This window comes from Acinonyx jubatus, chromosome A2 (genome assembly GCF_027475565.1).
Source record: "Acinonyx jubatus isolate Ajub_Pintada_27869175 chromosome A2, VMU_Ajub_asm_v1.0, whole genome shotgun sequence".
In the NCBI taxonomy this organism is placed as follows: domain Eukaryota; kingdom Metazoa; phylum Chordata; class Mammalia; order Carnivora; family Felidae; genus Acinonyx; species Acinonyx jubatus.
Window position 1 is genome coordinate 122,294,978 of NC_069383.1, and position 19,660 is coordinate 122,314,637.

The 19,660-nt window shown below is 35.3% G+C and overlaps 1 protein-coding gene across 5 annotated transcripts in view; it reads right to left on the reverse strand.

Annotated features, from left to right (window-relative positions):
• Window positions 1-19,660, reverse strand: part of LOC106969548 (contactin-4) — an 884,673-nt gene that overhangs the window by 731,951 nt on the left and 133,062 nt on the right. For 2 of the 5 annotated variants that reach the window (XM_027042502.2, XM_053219036.1), the window contains exon 2: window positions 18,236-18,276. The exons of the other annotated variants lie outside the window; for them this stretch is intronic. The gene's annotated coding sequence lies outside the window, so the exon portion shown is untranslated. The remainder of the gene's footprint in view (window positions 1-18,235; window positions 18,277-19,660) is intronic. 5 annotated transcript variants of the gene reach the window in all.

The window sequence follows — 19,660 nt, forward strand, 5'->3', positions numbered from 1 at the left end:
TTAATCCACGGAAGTGCATTTTTATTGCTCTCCAAGCTCAACCTAAAAAGATGGTGAATTTGAGAATGTTTGGAAATTTACAAAACATCTTAACATTCATTACCTTAATTTAAGGTAGACTTTTAAATTTTGCTTCCTCTGGGAGGCAAAAACTTAGGCAAAGCCTAAAGACATTTTTGGTTCTCCTAACTAGGAGAATGGTACTGGGTAGAGGTCAGGGATGTTGCTATCCCCACAAAGCACAGCCTCCTACAGCAAAGACTTTCCTAGCCCCAAACGTCTATAGGCTGAGGTTGAGAAACCTTGATTTCATCCTAGAGATACATTATATAATAGAAAGTAAAAGAACAGTTATCACCATTTTTGGACAAGAAACGGAGGCCCAAACGTTCTGTAAGTTATACAAAAGGGAACTCTCTGCAAGTACCACCCTGTAACCTATGGAAAGTAAAACAAAGATAACAAGATATGAATCCTAGTCTGCCACTCAGCCACCACCTACAGACTTTGGCTATAGCATTTAACATGTAAAAAGATTTTTTTAAATATTTATTTATTTTGAGAGAGAGAGAGAGAGAGAGAGAGAGAGAGAGAGAGAGAGAGAGAGAGAGGGAGGGAGATAGCATTGAGAAGGGGAGGGGCAGAGAAAGAATCCCAAGTAGGATTCATGCTATTAATGCAGAGCCTGACACAGGGCTCCAACTCCCTCACAGTGAGATCATGACCCGATCCAAAAGCAAAAGTGAGATGTTTAACCAACTGAGCCACCCAGGCACCCCAACATTTAACATTTTTAACTGTGAAAGCAGTTTCTCCAACTGGTAATACAATTATAAGTAAGAATTCATATGAAAATCTATTTATGAAAGGTAAGGCACTGTCCAAATGTATGCTATCATTAACTTTAAAGACAACTTTCACTAACATCTCCCTTCTCAGTTATGTTTTGTTAGTAAACTAGAAATTTGTGTTACAATTGGCTAAATAAACTAGGCTGATGCCCAAAAACAAACATATGGCTGAACCCCATAAAGTTGTTGGGGAGAAAGGGGACATGTGCAGAAGAGGAGTTAAAAGAAAGGCTGAAATTAAAAAGAAAAAAAGGTCTGAAACTTAGACTTATCACCGAAATATCAGTTTACTAGTACAATAATATAGTTTTGGGTGAATTATTTAACCTAAGTCTCTATGTCCTTATTTGGATAATAGTACTTGAACCTCATAAGGCTGCAAGCACTAAATGAAATAATAAAGGAAAAAGAACAGTGTCAGAGTACACAAGTACCTGCTATGATATTAATAATCACATATGACATGTTAATAACCATATTTTAAATGTGTGTGTATGTGTGTGTATGTATGTATATGTATATACATACATCCTTGTTTATTTTCTTTTATTTTATCAAGAATCTCTCTTATGCCAAGCTATGCTGTAAGGACTGGGAAATAGTGGTAGTCCAAATGGATGAGGTTCCTGGTGTCATAAATCTCACATTTCAGTGGGGGATATCAGCAAATCAATATATGAATAACAAAAAATCAAAAATAAAAATTGTAAAAGGTCAGGAACTCAGGCTTAGACATGAGATAGTAGTTCAAAGTATCTATGAAGATAAAGATTAGTTTCCAGAAATGCGAGAAACAGACTATGTGAGTGTTATTATTACATACAGGATTTGTGATCCAGGAAGTTCAAAGCCAATTATGGCATGGGTGGTGGGTTCATAAACGTGAGCAAATAAGGTGCATCTAGCAGGAGTAGGTGATTAAAACCAGAGTAAAGCATTTTCCAATTGTTTTCTTAGGCAAGATTTCATTCTAACAATATATTTCATCCTGTAACTATCTATGTCTAGCTTATTTATTAGGAAGTTTCTAAATGCTTATTGAGACAAAAAAAATAAGGCAATCTGTGGTGTTCCTCAATGAAATTTCTCAAGTCAGAATATCAGAAAGTAACAAGACCAATATCAACTGTACAGGTATAATTTGAAAATGTTAAATTAGTAAGAAATCTTGGCAGATTATGATCAAACTAATTCCATTAAAGAAAAGATCAGTGGTAGGAAGTTGTATTTTGTTTCAAGAAAATAAAGAAAAATTAGTGAACAGAATTCTCCAGCAATGAATTTATCAAAGGATAGATAAAAGAAATTCTAGAATTATGGTCTAAATCACACAGCAGAATATTTTTTCTGCTTTGTTTAGAATATATTATCCCTTTCTAATTTTTTATCTTGTTTCTCATAAATAATATAGCATCCACCCATATAAAATTTTTTAAACAAATAGGGATACTTCTACCAGAAAGAAAGTTGCTGTTCATTCCAATGGGGAAAAAAATAAGGCAGCAGGAATGTAAGTAGTTCAAACACTTTTTAAAACATTGACCAAAGACCGAATTCTTCAACGTGCTTAGAACCATGACACAATACAAAGTATACTAGAGATTTAGGATAATCTAGTCACCTTGACCAATTTCAATTAAAAGAAAGCCAAACTAGTAAGACTAGATTCTAAGAATGCTCTTTGGATCTTACTTCCAATGGCCATTTAAACGGTTCAAAGTACACATGCAAATACTAAATCTGGTAGGTGTGTGTGCTTATGTGTGTGTGTGCACGTGTGTGTGTGTCTGTGCACACGCGTGCTTTGCACATTATGTCTGATTTTCTTTTGTGAATGTAATGGTCTCTAAGGGACAAGAAATATATTTAAAATATGCTAAATTACCATAAAAGGTTAAAGACTAAATGAAGATAAAACACCCTGACAAAGAAATAATAGTTTTCAAGACAATCTTGTTTTTTGACATCTTTAGTCAACAATGGTATTGACTTCAAAAGGAACTAAATATTACATTGTGCTTTGGATGACAAACCAACCACATCATCAAATACTATTATCAAGCCAGTAGCTACTTAGAAAGGATTCAGCATTTAAGTTACCTCACTTAACCATTTGAGTTACATTTCCTAGTGGATGGGCTTTTAAATCATCAGCTATAAGAAATCTACAATTAAACCCAGAAAATAAGGACATATTTTATTCTAAAAGATAAGGAGAACAACAGAAGTGATTACCTATGATTTGACCATTATTTCAAGCAGTACCATTTCACTTCTAATGAATGTCTTACAATCTTTTTTTTTCCTTTTTCTTGTTTACATATAGAAAATATAATTAATAGGAATGCAAGAAAAGTAAGAAAACAGGGAAGAGTAATTTTCATTTTTCTTGACACATGAATTCTAAAAAAAAGTGGAAACATGTTTAAAAAATATCTAAACGTCATGAATTAATGAAGCAATAAGGTCCCAAGAGACTAAAAAAAATGTAATAAAGATGACTTAAAGACTTAAATGTTTTGTTAAAGATTCATTTGAAAATGAAGTCCAGTGCACTTCCAATGGAACATATTAAGTTTTGATCAAAAACTTTACCCAGAGTATTTTTATAGTTGAACTAGATTAGAGGAAAAAATAAAGTCAATCATTTCATTAGACACTACTGGCTTTAATATCTATAATCTGTTCATTCATTAAGTTATTATGTATCCAGCACCTATTATATGAAAGCAATCTTCCAATTCCTGTATATGCGAATGTACAGTATGAATAGAAATCATCACAGGTTACTGCCACATATGTAGTGCTGATTGGAATACACTTAGGCCAAAATAAAATAAATGCATTTGAATCAATGAAATTGATTTTGGCATACTCACTTTCTGAACCGTTGTTTTTACTATATACAATACAGCGGAGGAAAAAGAATGTATCAACTGGACAACTCATCAAATTGGAAAACAACCTTTTCTTTTTAATATTTATGCTTTGTGGCATAGCTTCAATGAAACTATACCAACTTTATTTTTCAATGTAATCCATGATGTATGACATACAGGGAAATATGGAACCTGTCTACATAATATATTGTGAATCAAGAAACATTAATAACTAACTTTTAAAAATAGAGTAATACCTATTTCTGCCAGCATGCCACCCTGAGTAAAAGGCTAAAGTACTATTTTATTTCCTTGCTGTCCATTAATCCCAAATACAGAAAAGGCAATGACCCTATGACTTTATTACCAAAGTCTTCTGAATGACTTTGATGATACAAAAACTTATTTCCTAAGGGACCTTTAGTGATAGAGCCCTGAAAGCCCTATTTCCAAAATTTCACAGAAGTGAGTGTTCAGAACCAAATGAAAACACAAAAATCAGAAGAATTGAAGAAAATGAATCTAAATAGATATTCTGTCATTTATCTAGTAGCCCTGAACTTTGCTGTTATTGTTAACAAATACTTAGAGAATATACTATCAATAGATTTTATCATTATTCCTGGAGCAAATATTTAACATCCTAGATGGCCATGCTCAACTTCCCAAATGTTAACTGATGCCACTACAAATTGCTTGTGGCATATTCCAGGTGTATCAGGAAATTAATGATAGCTTATAGGACAGGAAATACATTTTCATAACTGGTCAGGAGGACTGGCTTTTCATTAGCTTCTTTTCAAGAGCAAGAAGTAAGATATTCCTATTAGGAATTCTGAAAATATTCATTTAATGACACTGTGTAAATAGATGACAACACATTAGCATTTTAAAGCAGAACTTTTCTTCCTCATATTTATGTGTAAAATATTCAAGTGCCTTTACTAATTATTCTTTTAAAGTAATCTCTCCTCTTTTTAAGTTGACTAGAACTAGAGCAAAATCAGTGAAACTTTCTAAATTACTAGGTATTCTACTGAACATTCAATATTATGTTCTGTGTTTCCCTGATCACTGTCTACTTTTGTCTTCATTCACAACTTACTAATATTTTAAGAATTATATTATAATACACATATTCTCAGGGGGGACAACATTTAGTATGTTTTAAATATCATTATGCAGTACAAAACAGAGACAATGTAGATTCCTTCATAAGCAAAGATTCCCAAATAGTATCCTTTATTTTCCATTACTATCACACACTTTTCACTTTAGAGCTCATAACAACCATAAGCTCAGAAAGTATATAATGAGGTACATAAATAGACATAGAATATAAATACAAGAATATAATAATGATAAGAGCAAGAATTAATGACAAGTAACAATGAAACTTCTCTGAAGAAGGCAGCATTCTGGGATGGCCCCAAGACCCCTGTCCCTTGGTGTACACAACCAATATGATACCCTCCCTATTAATGAGGGTGTGGCAGTGAATACAATGGATTTCAAACCCCTGGTTAGACTATTTCATATGACTCAGGTGATTAGATGGAGGCCCCCAATCTGTTGGTTCTGAGTTATTCAAAAAAGATATCCTCTTGGATGGTTTTGAACTAAAGTAAACTCTCTCCCTTCCTGAAGGGAGAGGCTTGAAGTGATAAAAATTGCTCTGCTATGAACAAGTAAGCTGCTATGTTGTAAGGTGCTTATGGAGGGCACCACATGGCAAGGTCCTGAGGGCAGAGTCTGGCTGACAGTTAGTAAGGCAAGAATCTGAGACCTCATTCCCACATCTGCAAGGGAATGAATGTTGCCAATAATCTGAAAAGTCTGCAAACAGGTACTTCCCTTATTGAGCCTCCACATGAAGATACGGCCCACTGACACTTCCATCTTAGCATTATGAAACCCTGAGTGAATAATTCAACTAAAACATACCCGATGTCTGGTCCATCAAATTTGTGAGATAATAAACGTGGAGTTACTTTAAGTTACATCTGTGGTAATCTGTTACACAACAGTACAAATGCAATATAGGTGTACTATCATGTACTGAATATTTTTTAAGGCTTTGCCAGGTATTGTGCTAAGTTTTACATGTACTGGTCCATTTAATCCTCAAAACAAATTCATAAGACAAAAGCTATTAATAACACTATTTTATAGATGGTGAAGCCATACAGGGTAAGTAACTTGCTTAAGGTCACACAGCTAACATGGATGATGGTGAATTTTTAATCTGATCTTATTTAACTACAGAGCTTACGTTCTTAAACACTCTATTCTACTCTCCCTGTGAAAAAGTACACTGAGGCCATGGTCCTAAAATCTGTGTGTGAATCAGCTATGCCATTTAAAGGGAAACACTGACTCTCCCTTCTTGTCTCTGGTCTAAAGCCCTTTCATATCTAAGATTCTCTCATGAAATTAAATCCTTTCATTTTTAATTGACTACACAAAAATGAATACACTTTTATATAGAAAAGTTAAATTAGAAGGGTCAGTTATAAGGTATCTTAGGTTTTCAAGTGAGCCACCTTCTGTCGAAGAGACCCAAAACCCATGTAGAAAACAACATTTTGGGGCAACTTGCACATCTCTGGAACAGGATTAGGAGATACTAAGAGATGGCATTTTTTTTTAATTATTTTTTAACGTTTATTTATTATTGAGAGACAGAGACGGAGCATGAGCATGGGAGGGGCAGAGAGAGGAGACACAGAATCCAAAGCAGGCTCCAGGCTCTGAGCTGTCAGCACAGAGCCCAACGTGGGGCTTGAAGTCACAAGCCACGAGATCATGACCTGAGCCAAAGTTGGACGGTTAACCAACTGAGCCACCCAGGTGCCCCAGAGATGGCTTATTTAAAAATTCATTTCTGATATACATCCCAGCTAACGAAGGAATTGAAAATTATTCAAACTCCCTCTGCAAGGATCTTGAAAAGAATAAAATATCTAAAAGTGGGGCTCTATAAAAACACTTATTATGTAGGGGATATGGTTTAAGTATGTTCCTGGGTTCTTTTAAAGGAAGTGTCTATGCCAAGACGTACCACAGTAATGTCAGTGTAAATCAAAACCAGGGTGGTAAGACCCCTCTAGAACTTTCAGGGTCTCAAATTTCCATTTGATTTCTTTTGAACTTACTGGACCTCATTTGCATGTTCTTCCATAACCCTCTTGTCCCTCCATTCAATTCTTTGCCCAATGTTGTGGTTTCAGCTGCTCTTCTCCCTCAAGTTCTTATTTGACCTCAATAAGATCTGAACTTGCCCCTATGAATGACCCAGATTCTTTTGCTTAAGCCTTACCAGTTCTACAACAAAAGATAAACAACTCCATATGCACCTATCTGCTGTCTTTCATAAACACTAACTTAGCTGGGAAACAAAGCGTTTACAGTCATGAAACAACATATAATTGGTGTTGTGTCTCATTTCAGAGGTCTTAGCAAGATACCACATATGACTGCACCAGATTCCTTATACAAAGTGCTCTCTGGATATGATACCACATGTTTGCTTCCAATGAATCAACTTCTTGTTTTTCATTGCTTCCCTTTCCCCCCTCAGTAAACAGTTCATCAAATCCCTCTAAGTAGGGATATACTGACAGCAGCAACTTGGTTGCTGGTTATTTATAACCTGGTTATTTAAGGCACTCTACCATTTTTTAGGGTAGTTTATTCAACACAGCAGATGATTCTGCTTTCAGCAGCTAGCTAGTACCTTCAGTCTCATTTGAAACCTCCCTATGCACTTGGAGGGTCCAACGGAATACCTTCAACATGTGCATGTTAGCTCTTCACATTCATAACCTGATTTCTCTGTTACAACAAATCCTTCCCCTAAAGTTGAGCTGAATTCACCATATCAACCCAACACAACACAGATTACAATAGACTGCTTAGGTTGCCAGGAGAGAATGTTTGCCACTTTAACAGGCTTTTCCCTTTACAAATCCACCAAGTGGCTATTTTCAATGTTAACCTAAGAGAGTGCTCAAGCTCATCATCCAGACTTCCAGATATGATGAATGACTAAGGCAAAAAACACATTTGTTAAGGAAGCAGCCCATATAAAGCTTGTAAAGCTTTGATTGATCATGTTTACCCAGTGGATACAAATGTTATTGGCCTTTAAAAAATACTGGGGGGGGGGGGGTACTGTGTTTTGTTTTTGTTTGTTTTTTCCCTTTCTGAAAATAGCTTTTTCAGACCAGTGTGTGTTCAGGCTTACACAATGGAATGGTATGGAATAGAGGTTAACCAGTGATTTTTGTGTAAACAAAATTGATTCCTTTTCTCCACTACATGATGAGATATAAAAATGGTCCACCTGAGAGCAAGCCCTGAATGTTGTTTCTTTTTTCAAGGCTGTTTGTTGTTTGTATCATTTGTGCATACACAAACAAAAGCAAGTTAAGCTAATAAACCAAAAAGCTTGACTTTGGCTCTCAAGCCAAACACTAATTAGCTTTTAAAAATATTTTGAAGACTTTGTCCTCTCTGTATAAAATAAAGATTAATTCATTCAGCTTATCATTCAATAATTACTAATTATCTACCAATTATGGGCCAGGAACTTTTATAGATTTTCAGTTTATAGCACTGAACAAACTGATCTCTGCTCTCATGTACTATACAACCTAGATGGGGAGACAGACAATAAGGAAATAAACACATAACACAGAGAGTGAAAAGTGATGTATATGTCCAACATCTGAGCAGAGATCCAAAGTAATAATGGACCCAGACAAGCAGATATCTGGAGTAAAAGCAACCCAAATAGAGGGAACCAATGCATAAGCTTGAGGAGCATGAAGAGACTACTGAGTTATCAATATATGTGAATATTCTTGGAATACCATACTTTCTGCCACTTCTCTGCCTAGAAGTGAGTTGCTTTATGTTCCCCTAAACACAATTCACCATGAAATGACACTGTGAAGCCCAGAATAACTACTGTCACTCAAGTAATACATACAGAACAACTTATAATCATTTGCCCCATATACTCCATTTTAGAGCCATTTTATCATAGAGAATACAGTCCTTAGCAATTTCTTTTTTTAATCAAAAAAGATACCTAATATGACAAGAAATCCCCAATCCAGACCACAACATCAGCCAAAGTAGAAAAATAGCAATTTCCCCTGAAAAACTGATTTCAAAACTATCATCAGCCATCATCATCATCATCAATCACAGGAAGCAGCTGCTTTGGCAGCATTATTTTAAGTCCATATTTAACTAGATGACAGCTTAACCTTCTTAAGGAAGCAGAGTAATCTCTCCTTACAACCTCAACCAAGTATAGGAAAGTAGATTTGCTCTAATGTAGAAACTGTCTTTCATCTGATTTCATAAACATGCAATGGCATTTGATGATTTAATAGGTTCTTGGAATTTTTCTTTTGAACATTCAACACTCTATCAAGACTGGTGAAGAGTGCATAACTCAAGGATTATTGAAGTTACTACACAAGCAGAAACTAATCAACCAAACTGTGTATGACAGCCAGGTAGAAAGGCATCTGTGCATGGACGCCTGGGTGACTCAGTCAGTTAAGCTTAGGCATCCGACTTCAGCTCAGGTCATCTCATGGTTCCTGTGTTGGAGCCCCACGTTGGGCTTGCTGCTGTCAGTGCAGAGCCTGCTTCAGATTCTGTGTCTCCCTCTCTCTCTGTCCCTCCCCCACTCACGCTCTGTGCCTCTCTCTCTCTCTGTTGAAAATAAGCATAATTTTTAATTTAAAAAAAAGGCATCTCCACAAATGTACCTCCTAGAGAAAGAAGAGACGTGTGACTAAATGTATACAATACAATGTACTTGTGTATCACACACAATAGGCACATTTCTCTCCACATTGTATGATGTACTTAACTGATACCCTCCATATGCTGTACACATCCATGCCCCAAGGCATGTCTTCCTATCTAAATTTGCATTACTTAGTTAGTCTGTAGTAACCATCCTAACCATACCCCTGAACAAAATGAATGCCAATCCCTTACAAAAACTTTTCCTAGATTCCCAGGGAGAAGTAAGTTTTGGTATCTCTGAATTCCTCATCAGACTTCATCCATATCTCTTTTGAGAACACAGCTTATATTCTATTTTGTATTAGAGTTCTTTGTATCCATCATCCCCTTTCTCCTGTCAAAGGAAAAACATTTTGGCAATTATAATAGCAGCCTATTTTTATTTACTAAAATAGTATTTATATATTACACTGTTAAGACATGTGGGGAATTAAAAAACACTGTATATCCTAATTATGCTTTACCTTCAAATCAATATCCTCAGTTAAAAATGTGCCTATGATTCACAGCATCACTAAGGGCCAGAACCAAAATAACTATCTGGAAGTTACTTAAAGTATATGTCAACAATAGCAGTTTTGTCATTCAAATAATGTTTACATAAAATGGCCAAAAAAATCCCCATTAAAAGCTTCCTTTTGGGATAAGGGGTAGTACAAAATCCTTTCATTATTATTCCCACAGGAGCCAGCACACTGCCTTGATGACAAGTTTTTGAATGAATGAAGTAAATGATTGCATGGTTATGTGCACTTTACTATGTCTGAGTCACAAAATGTCAAAAATTTGTGAGACAGAAGATGGTTGCAACTTGAGAATGTCCAAGAGAAGCAGAGTACAAATTACAGAATAAATGGAAAGAAAATACATCAAAGCTGTGATTAAACAGAATCCTAACAAAGTTTGAGATTAAGAATCCTATTTGTCCCTGAGGAAAATAATTAGGACCAGTAATATTCTGAAAAATTAACATCCAGCAAGGTGTTCATGTAAGAGCACATGGCAGTTTGAGAATATGTGTGTGTGTGTGTGTGTGTGTGTGTGTGTGTGTGTGTGTGAGAGAGAGAAAGAGAGAGAGAGAGAGAGAGAGAGAGAGAGAGATCGAGCACACACATATCTGCACAAGCACATGTACACCTATCTGTCCGGTGCTAGTAAAGTTGGAGGAAAATATGGTAGGAAAAGAATAATTCTCAAAACGCAACTCTACTTACTACTAGGATATAAATATTGATTCACCAACAAAATATGCAAACTTCAGCATACCTAGACAGTTTATGATTAATGATAGGATACCTAGTTAAAGGTAGCTGAAAGGTGTATCATTTTTCATGACAAAGGACCAAGGAGACTCAAAGTAATAAAATGAAGTATTAGGTTGAATTTAGATTTTTTTACTATGCAGTCATTTCTTGAAAAGAAAAATATACATGTGCATTTTTATTGTTTTAAACTAAAATAGTAAGAGTTTTAAAGACATGTACATGGTACATTTCTAAAACTCAATATTCCTAATTATTTCCTTTAGCATTCTTCAAAGTCTATACTTCTGAAGAATAGTTACATGAGTTTCAATGCAGTGAGAGCTTTTGGGAAATTAACTATAGCACAAGAATCATGTTCAATGTACACACTGTCATTGCCTTTTTCTGGAAATATAAGAACCATCACCTGGGAACCTGTCAATTGTGATATTCTCCAACCTCCCGTCTTATTCTTCTTGATATAGCTAGAATGTATCTGGCACAAAGAAGCTACTCAGAAAGTGTTTGTTAAACCATGATAAATACTGCATCAATATGTCTATTTTGCCCAAGGTTTAGTTTCTTAAAATGGCAGCTTAAGATCACAAATAAATTGGGATTCTATCGGTCTCGTTTCCTTTCTAATAAATGATTATGGTTTTATCTTCTGTTAGGTCACAAACTTCCAAAATATATTCTGTGAAATATACTTATCAAAGGAAAAAGGGTAGCATTCTATCTTTAGAATATGCGAACATTTAGGGGCACCTGGGTGGCTTAGTTGGTTGAGCATCAGGCTTCGGCTCAGGTCATGATCTCACGGTTATTGAGGTTGAGCCCCACGTCAGGCTCTGTGCTGACAGCTCAGAGCCTGGAGCCTGCTTCAGATTCTGTGTCTCCCTCTCTTTCTGTTCCTCCCCTGCTTGTGCCCTGTGTCTGTCTGCCTGTCTCTCTCTCTCTCTCTCAAAATTAAATAAACATTAAAAAAATTTTTTTAAAGAATTTGTGAACATTTCTATTTGCAACAAGAGATTTTAGCTGCAGGACTTCTCCCTGTATTTAATATGGAAACATACATTTTGGATACTGTAGAAGATAAATATATACAGTATTTCTCAAATTGGCTTCAGAATATTTTTTTTACTTCAAGTTTATTTTGTTAACATACAGGGCATTACTGGTTTCACATATACAATTCAATGATTCATCACTTCCATACAACACCCAGTACTCGTCACAAGTGCCCTCCTTAATACCCATCGCCAATCAAGTCCATCTCTTACCGTACTTCAGAATATTTTTAAATTAAATATTGTAGTGGGTTGTTCATATCTTTTCATACTTTAAACATTAAATATCCTGAATTTCAAAGCTTTCAGCTTTGTTTCCAGAAGTTTCATGTGGGCAACCAGTATATATTCATCTTCTTGATTATACAGTCTTTTAGAATGTAGGTCATAAGAAATGTTTGAAACAATGATTACTTATCAGATGATAGTCTGAACAGTGTAAAAGTTTTTACATGTAAAACCTTAAAGGTTTTAAGAATAATGCACCATAGGGGCACCTGGGTGGCTCAGTCGGATAAGCGTCCGGCTTCGGCTCAGGTCATGACCTCACGGTTTGTGAGTTTGAGCCCCGCATCAGGCTCTGTGCTGACAGCTCAGAGCCTGGAGCCTGCTTCAGATTCTTTGTCTCTCCATCTCTCGGCCCCTCCCCTGCTCATGCTCTGTGTCTCTCTGTCTCTCAATAATAAATAAACGTTTTAAAAAAAATTTTTTTGAAGAATAAAAGTATAATGCACCAGGAATCTCAGAACCTTTATCTTGCCCTTATATTTGAGAAAAGCATTATCTTTTACCTTCCACAGTGAACTAGATTATGTGTCTCATTCATCCCATTTTCTTCATTTATTCATTTGGTTAATGAACATTTAACCCTCATTGTCCCCCATGCATGGGCCTGGAAATTGATCATATAAAGATGAATGTAAAGGTTCCTGCTCTAACAGAGCCTTTGTCTCATTTCACAAATAAAAATATAATAACAATAATAACCCACAGAGTGGTTGGTGACATAATAAAAAGATACAGGCAGTTACCAAATAAGGCTAACACTGCCTCAGGTAGTTGGAAAAAGCTTCCAAGGAGTAGGCCTTCAAAAAGGTAACCTTCAACAGAGGTAGGTATCAAAAAATTAGTTTACCACGTTTAAGAGGACGGCAGATACAGGTCAGTAACATATCCAAAGAAAGAACATTTGTTGAGGTGTAGGGATAAAGACATACAGAAGGGTGGGGAATTGACGTGATGGAGCACAAGGTTAGACTGTGGCTAATGTGTTCAGGAACTTGCATGACAAACTAAGGAATTTAACTGAAATATTATATATATATATACACATATGGATTTCCTTTTTTATTGTTTTGTCCCATTTTTGGCTGGCGCTCTCCCTGTTCAAAATACCAACTTCCCAAAAGCAATGAGAGGAAACCTGATCCTAAAGAGAACAAAGACTGTGTGTCACAGATCTTTTTGTCCTCAGGACCTGGCTTAAAGATCAACATGTGGGAAGCAGTCTAAAGTATAATACATGGATAGATGGATCCCTGGATCAATGAATGGGGGGGGGAAAGAAGGAGAAAGGACAAGGGATGAAGGGAAATGTAACAAGAGTAGGAGGGGAAAAGAAAGGAAAGGGAAGAAGAGGACAAAGGAAAACAGGAATGGAAAGTTGGAGCAGAAAGAACACAGTTATATCAATTTTTGTTTTTGTCAGCATCCTGTATTTGTCAGGATGCTGAATTGCAGGTAACAAAGACCCTACTCAATCTAGCTCATATAAAAGGGTAATTGGTTGGGTCCTATAGCTCCTAATTATCCTAGGGTGTAGCTGAAGATTAAAGGAAAAATTGCAGGAAGCAATGCCTGAGGTCACAGAACTGAAGACAACCATTTCAGGACTCTTTCCCTGCCTCCTGTTCAGTCTTGTCCGGGTATCTGGGCTTAGCCTAACTGTGTGGACATTAACTAATTTCCTGTATAGACAGCATCTAAATCTCAATGTCCACACTCTGATGCTACTTTTAGGATACAGATCTACTTCTTCTTGAATTCCTTCATCCAGAGGAAGAGGAAACTGAAATGGTTGCAAGTTGCGACACTAGCGCATAAATTTGGATCAAAATAATTACATCTGCTTTAAAAGACATACAATTGTAAATTATGACATTGTGTTCTGGATTACAGAAGTAACTTTATTATTAAATTATGCAAAGAGACCACAGACATTAAATATTAGAGTAACATTTAATAAAAGAACAGTTAGATTTCATCATCAGGGTTAAAATGGTATTAGCTCATAACAAGTAAACGTGGCCAAATCTGAATAATGTCTCACTTCTGCCTCACCAATCTCATGGCATGACATGAAGATCAAAAAATATGAAGTGTGTGAATGCTTACAGTAAGGTCTATGAAACTACAGTGGCCATTATAGCTGTCATTTCTGCTGTTATTAATATTCGATAGATGTGAAGAAGCAGACCCTGCAGAACAAGCAGGGTCAAAGAAACCAAGTCTTGCCTTATAATATCTATCGAAGATTTCCTCCTGACCTTTGATAAAATAAATATAATTCATTTAATTCCTTAAATAACTGTTCTTTCCAGCACCAGTATATTTTTTCAAGGTCTTTAGCCCAATACCTCACACTATGGATACAGATGCAGACATTCTTATTTTTCTAGTATTTCTCAACATAAGGAACTGTGTTCAAAGTTAAATACATGATGATGTGAGATGATTTATCCAATGGAGTAGAAAACAAGTTGGATAATTGAAATGAACATTGAGAGAATATGTTGATCACAAGGGAACATGCTTTAGCTGATCTGCAGAAGAACAAGTTGATAGCAATGACCTTGAGCAGACAGTTCTGACAATCGGGCATCTAGATGGCCTTGTGAAAGAGGCAAAAGTTAAACTAGACATGGAAAGGTAAGTCCAACTTTGATAGGTAAAGACTGAAAGACAGGAGTATCCCCGACAAAGGAAACTGAGTAAAAGGCAGAAAGGCTGGATCAAATATTGGGCACAATAGCAGCAATAAGTAGCAGGAGTCTCAGAAACATGAGATAATGGCTAGAAAAACTGAAAAGTAACTGTGGAAACATTCTCCATGTCAGCATTATAACTCTCTACCTAATCCCTGCTATACTTAGCTTTAAAATAGGTAATGAAGGGGCGCCTGGGTGGCTCAGTCAGTTGAGCATCCGACTTCGGCTAAGGTCATGATCACGGTCCATGAGTTCGAGCCCCGCATCGGGCTCTGTGCTGACAGCTCAGAGTCTGGAGCCTGTTTCAGATTCTGTGTCTCCCTCTCTCTCTCTGACCCTCCCCCTTTCAAGCTCTGTCTCTCTCTGTCTCAAAAATGAATAAAACGTTAAAAAAATTTTTTAATAAATAAAATAATAAAATAGGTAATGAAATTGGAATTAATTTAGTAAAATAATTATGGTATTTACAACTTTTCTACATAGTATTACACTTGCCTCTGAAAATCAGTAGATCTATGCTCTCTACTTATATGTTGATATAATTTAACACACAAAGAATATTTGCTGTTTTTTTTAATATTTCCTTTAAATTTTGTTTATGCTGATTTCTATTCTTTTGATGGGAAAGAACACATTTGCACATTGCCTTTGTCAAGGCCATGCTGAAAACCACCCTTTGCCATAAAAAGACATTTTTACTAATGGCATATAATCAAACATGCACTTCATTTGTCATTAAATCTTACTGCAAATATTCAGCAGCTACATAGCAAATGCAATGAAAACAATAAAGTTGATTTCAAACTGTAATGCCTGTGATTTGTTTCATAAAATACAGAAAAAAAATGCCTGTAACAAAATAAGATATGCAAAGAACATTTTATTCCCATTTGATTTACAAATGTTTAAAATATAGTTTTTAATATCTGGCACTCGTGATGAAAACTACGTTCTTATTTTAAATGAAGTTAGTGTCTTAATAGGCTCTGCTGCTTGTTGTTATCATTTTTACACATGAGTTATATATATAATTTTCTACACAGTGAATAACTACTCCTTGCATATGTAGACTAATCCATATAAAATAGATACCATCTTACCATTTTTCATCTACAAAGATGACGATTTTTTTTAGATTTCACCTATCTGATTAAAATCACAGAATTTCAGATTAAGAAAAATGGTCCAAGATATATACTGGTCTCTGGCCTGGTTCATAAAAATCCCCTCTAGTATAAAAAGGGGGGCATTTCTTATCTGCTGTTGTCATGTTTGTAATAAGGAGCTTAAAATAATATATGAATGGAACACAAAGAAGTATTCAATGAGGAATAAGCCCAATACTCAACTGGATCTTTCCCCATATTTACCCACTTCAAAAAAAATTTTTTTAATAAAACAAAAAAGAAACACCTATTGGAAGCAAATAGCTAACCTCACAACATAAAAGGTTCCTGAACATTATTTAGAGTTTTTGAAATGAGCAGATTAAAGGATATGAGGACTTACAATCTAGACTAAAAATATAACACATTTATTTCTCTAATTTCAAACAAAAGGAACTAAAATTAGCATTCCTGGGTAACACTCTTTCATCTAAGTAGCTTAGAAGAATCAAGTGAATTATTCAAATCTAGAAAAGGAAACCACTAGGAAAATAGATATTTTAATGTTCTTCAGCCTGCAACCTATCCAGGAAGAGAGAAATCAGATAAAAGATAACCTTCAGCAAACAAGGTTATGAGAGATTCTTTCAATATGAGTCAATCTTCCGTCTCCATGTCAGGTAAGACAAAAGGACACAGAAAGGAAGCTTGCTTTCTTAGATCCACCCCACCCCAAAATTGAAGAAAACAAGAATACTGCTGAATATCCAAAGAATCAATTGCACCTTTCCACTGTTCGATCCCAAGAAGTAAATTTACCGCACCCTGTACACTGTTCATAACAGTGTTACTGATACAAAATTATTCACCTCTAAACGTTAGCTGTTTCAACTATGAAATGAAATTATTTTAGGGAAGAAGTCATATAAGAAATCATGTATGATTTATCCCACTAACCATACAAATAAAGTGGGCTTTAGGGAAACTGAATTGCTTAAGATCTCACAGCTCTTGAGAGCAAGATTAGCCTCAAAACACTTGCCTTGAAAATTCCTGTCCCAAGGCTTTGACGGCCCAAGACTGTAGGATACCATCTGCTTTGTTTTAATTTGGACATCTTTGCTATGGGATCAGGTATGTACCGTATATGTGTCTGTGCAAATATCTGTGTATATGTTGACAGGCATTAATGTAGTTAAGATTCAATTTTATACTGATTAATAATCATTCTTAAATGGCCAGTAATCCTTTTTAAGTCTAAAAGTCTTCTCCGTAAATTAAATTCTGTAATGCTATAGGATTACATGCAATTAGGTAAGCAAATACCAGTCACAGTATTACCACAAAATTACCAAAATATACATTGCTAAAACAAGCAAACTGGTAATTTTCCAGTATATCATGCATGCACTACATTAGAAGGAGCAACGACAGAAAACTTAATACAAAATACAAAGGTGTTAGATTGAAAAACAGATGCTTATTGAGAATTTTCCTATTGAAGAAAGGGCCAACCCATCACTAAGAATGGCAACATATGAGATAACGTTTACAGGGGTAAGGTAGGTTTCAAAATACACATGTTGGCAATGTTAGAATTTAACATGACAAAATATAACTTGCATAAAAAACACCAATATGTGTTTCCTATATATATACAGGAAAACAAATAAATGTATTGTACATTAGAGTTATCTGGATAATAAATTTAATTAGTTAACTTTCTTATTTTAAGAACTGTACAATTTTATTATTTTTTTATTTTTTTTAATGTTTATTTATTTTTGATAAAGAGACAGAGCTCGAGTGGGGGAGAGACAGAGAGAGAGGGAGACACAGACTCCAAAGCAGACTCCAGGCTCTGAGCTGTCAGCACAGAGCCCAATGTGGAGCTTGAACCCATGAACCGTGAGATCATGACCTGAGCCAAAGTCAGAGGCTCAACCTACTGAACCACCCAGGCGGCCCCAAAACTGTAGAATTTTATAATACAGTGGCAAATGGAATTTCATAATAATTTTTTTTTGCAAATGAAGTTTTGGGGCTACACATTACATTTAAAACAACCTATTATAGTTTATTATAATTGCTACTGCTTTCTGTATATATTACTAACACAGAAAGAGCTACTTACTAATTCTGTAACTGAAAAGGAAAAGTAGTCTCAGTTATTATCAACAGTCAAAACTTTTGTACAACTCCTAAAAGATAATTTATATACTACTTTACACATATAGATCTTTTTACTTAAACAAAGGGTACATACCCCTAAATATGTTATTCATCTCAACTTCAACTGCTCATCACCTACAAATAAAGAAATGGATTTTAGAATACAGCATAAACCTGGGTCTTTTTTTTTTTTTTAAGTTACTGGCATGCCAGTACTGCTGATTTTAGAATAAAATGTTTCAATGCTAAAAAAAAAAAAAAAGTGTCTCAGGGAATTAGAGGATCTGATTTTATCATGATATTCTTTAAACTGTGTAATTTAGAAAACTATCATAGTAAATCTATTAAAAAAGCCTAAGAGCTGATTTATATCCAAATATCTAGAATAAAGAAGAGATACTAATAGTTTTGCTTATTGTACACATTATAGTAAACATTTGAGTTTCATATGAAACTAAAAACTCATCATTTGAAATTAAGGAAAAATTTCCTCAGGTCATAGAGAGCAACAATTAATATTCATTCCTTGTAAACGACATAAAATCTCCCTTCTCACCATCTTTTTAAAAATCATTGCTAATCTTTTTAGATCAGAATTAATTTATTTTAAAAACATGAAATCTAAAATTTAAAGGTTACATAAATTATGCAACAATTAAAAATTATGACTTAATTTTTTTAAGTAATCTCAACACCCAACTTGAACTCATGAATCCGAGATCAAAAGTCCCATGCTCTTCCGAAGGAGAAAGCTAGGCACCCCACAAAAATTTTAAATGGTATGAGGGTTATCCAAAATTTACAAATGCCCCCACTTTTATTACCCTCAGAAATTGAACACCGACCTTTTCTAAATTTAAACTCTAAGTGATATTGATAATAGTTTGGACTTAACACAAATTTATATTTGCATTTCTATGACTTATGTTTTATCTTCAAATTCTCCTTTCTGAGGTCTATATACATGCAGCCAATTGGCTACCTGATACCACTATTTGGATACTCTAAAGGGATGTCAAATTCAACATGTCTGAATACAAATACATGATTTCTTATACCAATTCTCCCCTGAACCCAAATGGTCTACTTCCAGTGCTGCTAGTGAATGGTACCACCATAATTCACCAGCCAGAGAGGTAGGAGTCACACACATCTTTTTCTTTCACCTATTGGAAGAGTAGTCAATCCACCACTAGATGCAGACCATTTAACTTCATCCACATCTCTGTCACCAACTCCCTTCCACCTACCATCATTTTATACCTCAAACAGCAGTAAGAACATTCTCACTGCATTCACCACTGACACCGCCTATCCTTTTTGCCCCTATCCATTTCAACCCTCTGAGGATGCTTCAGTGTCTTCCTATTAATCATGCAAAATGACCAAAATTCTTTAACAGGCCTACAAATCCCCGTATCATCTAGCTTTTGCCAAATATTCCCTGTATCTTCCACCATTCTCCACCCTCTGCACTCCAGATAGAAGAAAGTATTTTCAGTTCTTGAAATCTGTCATG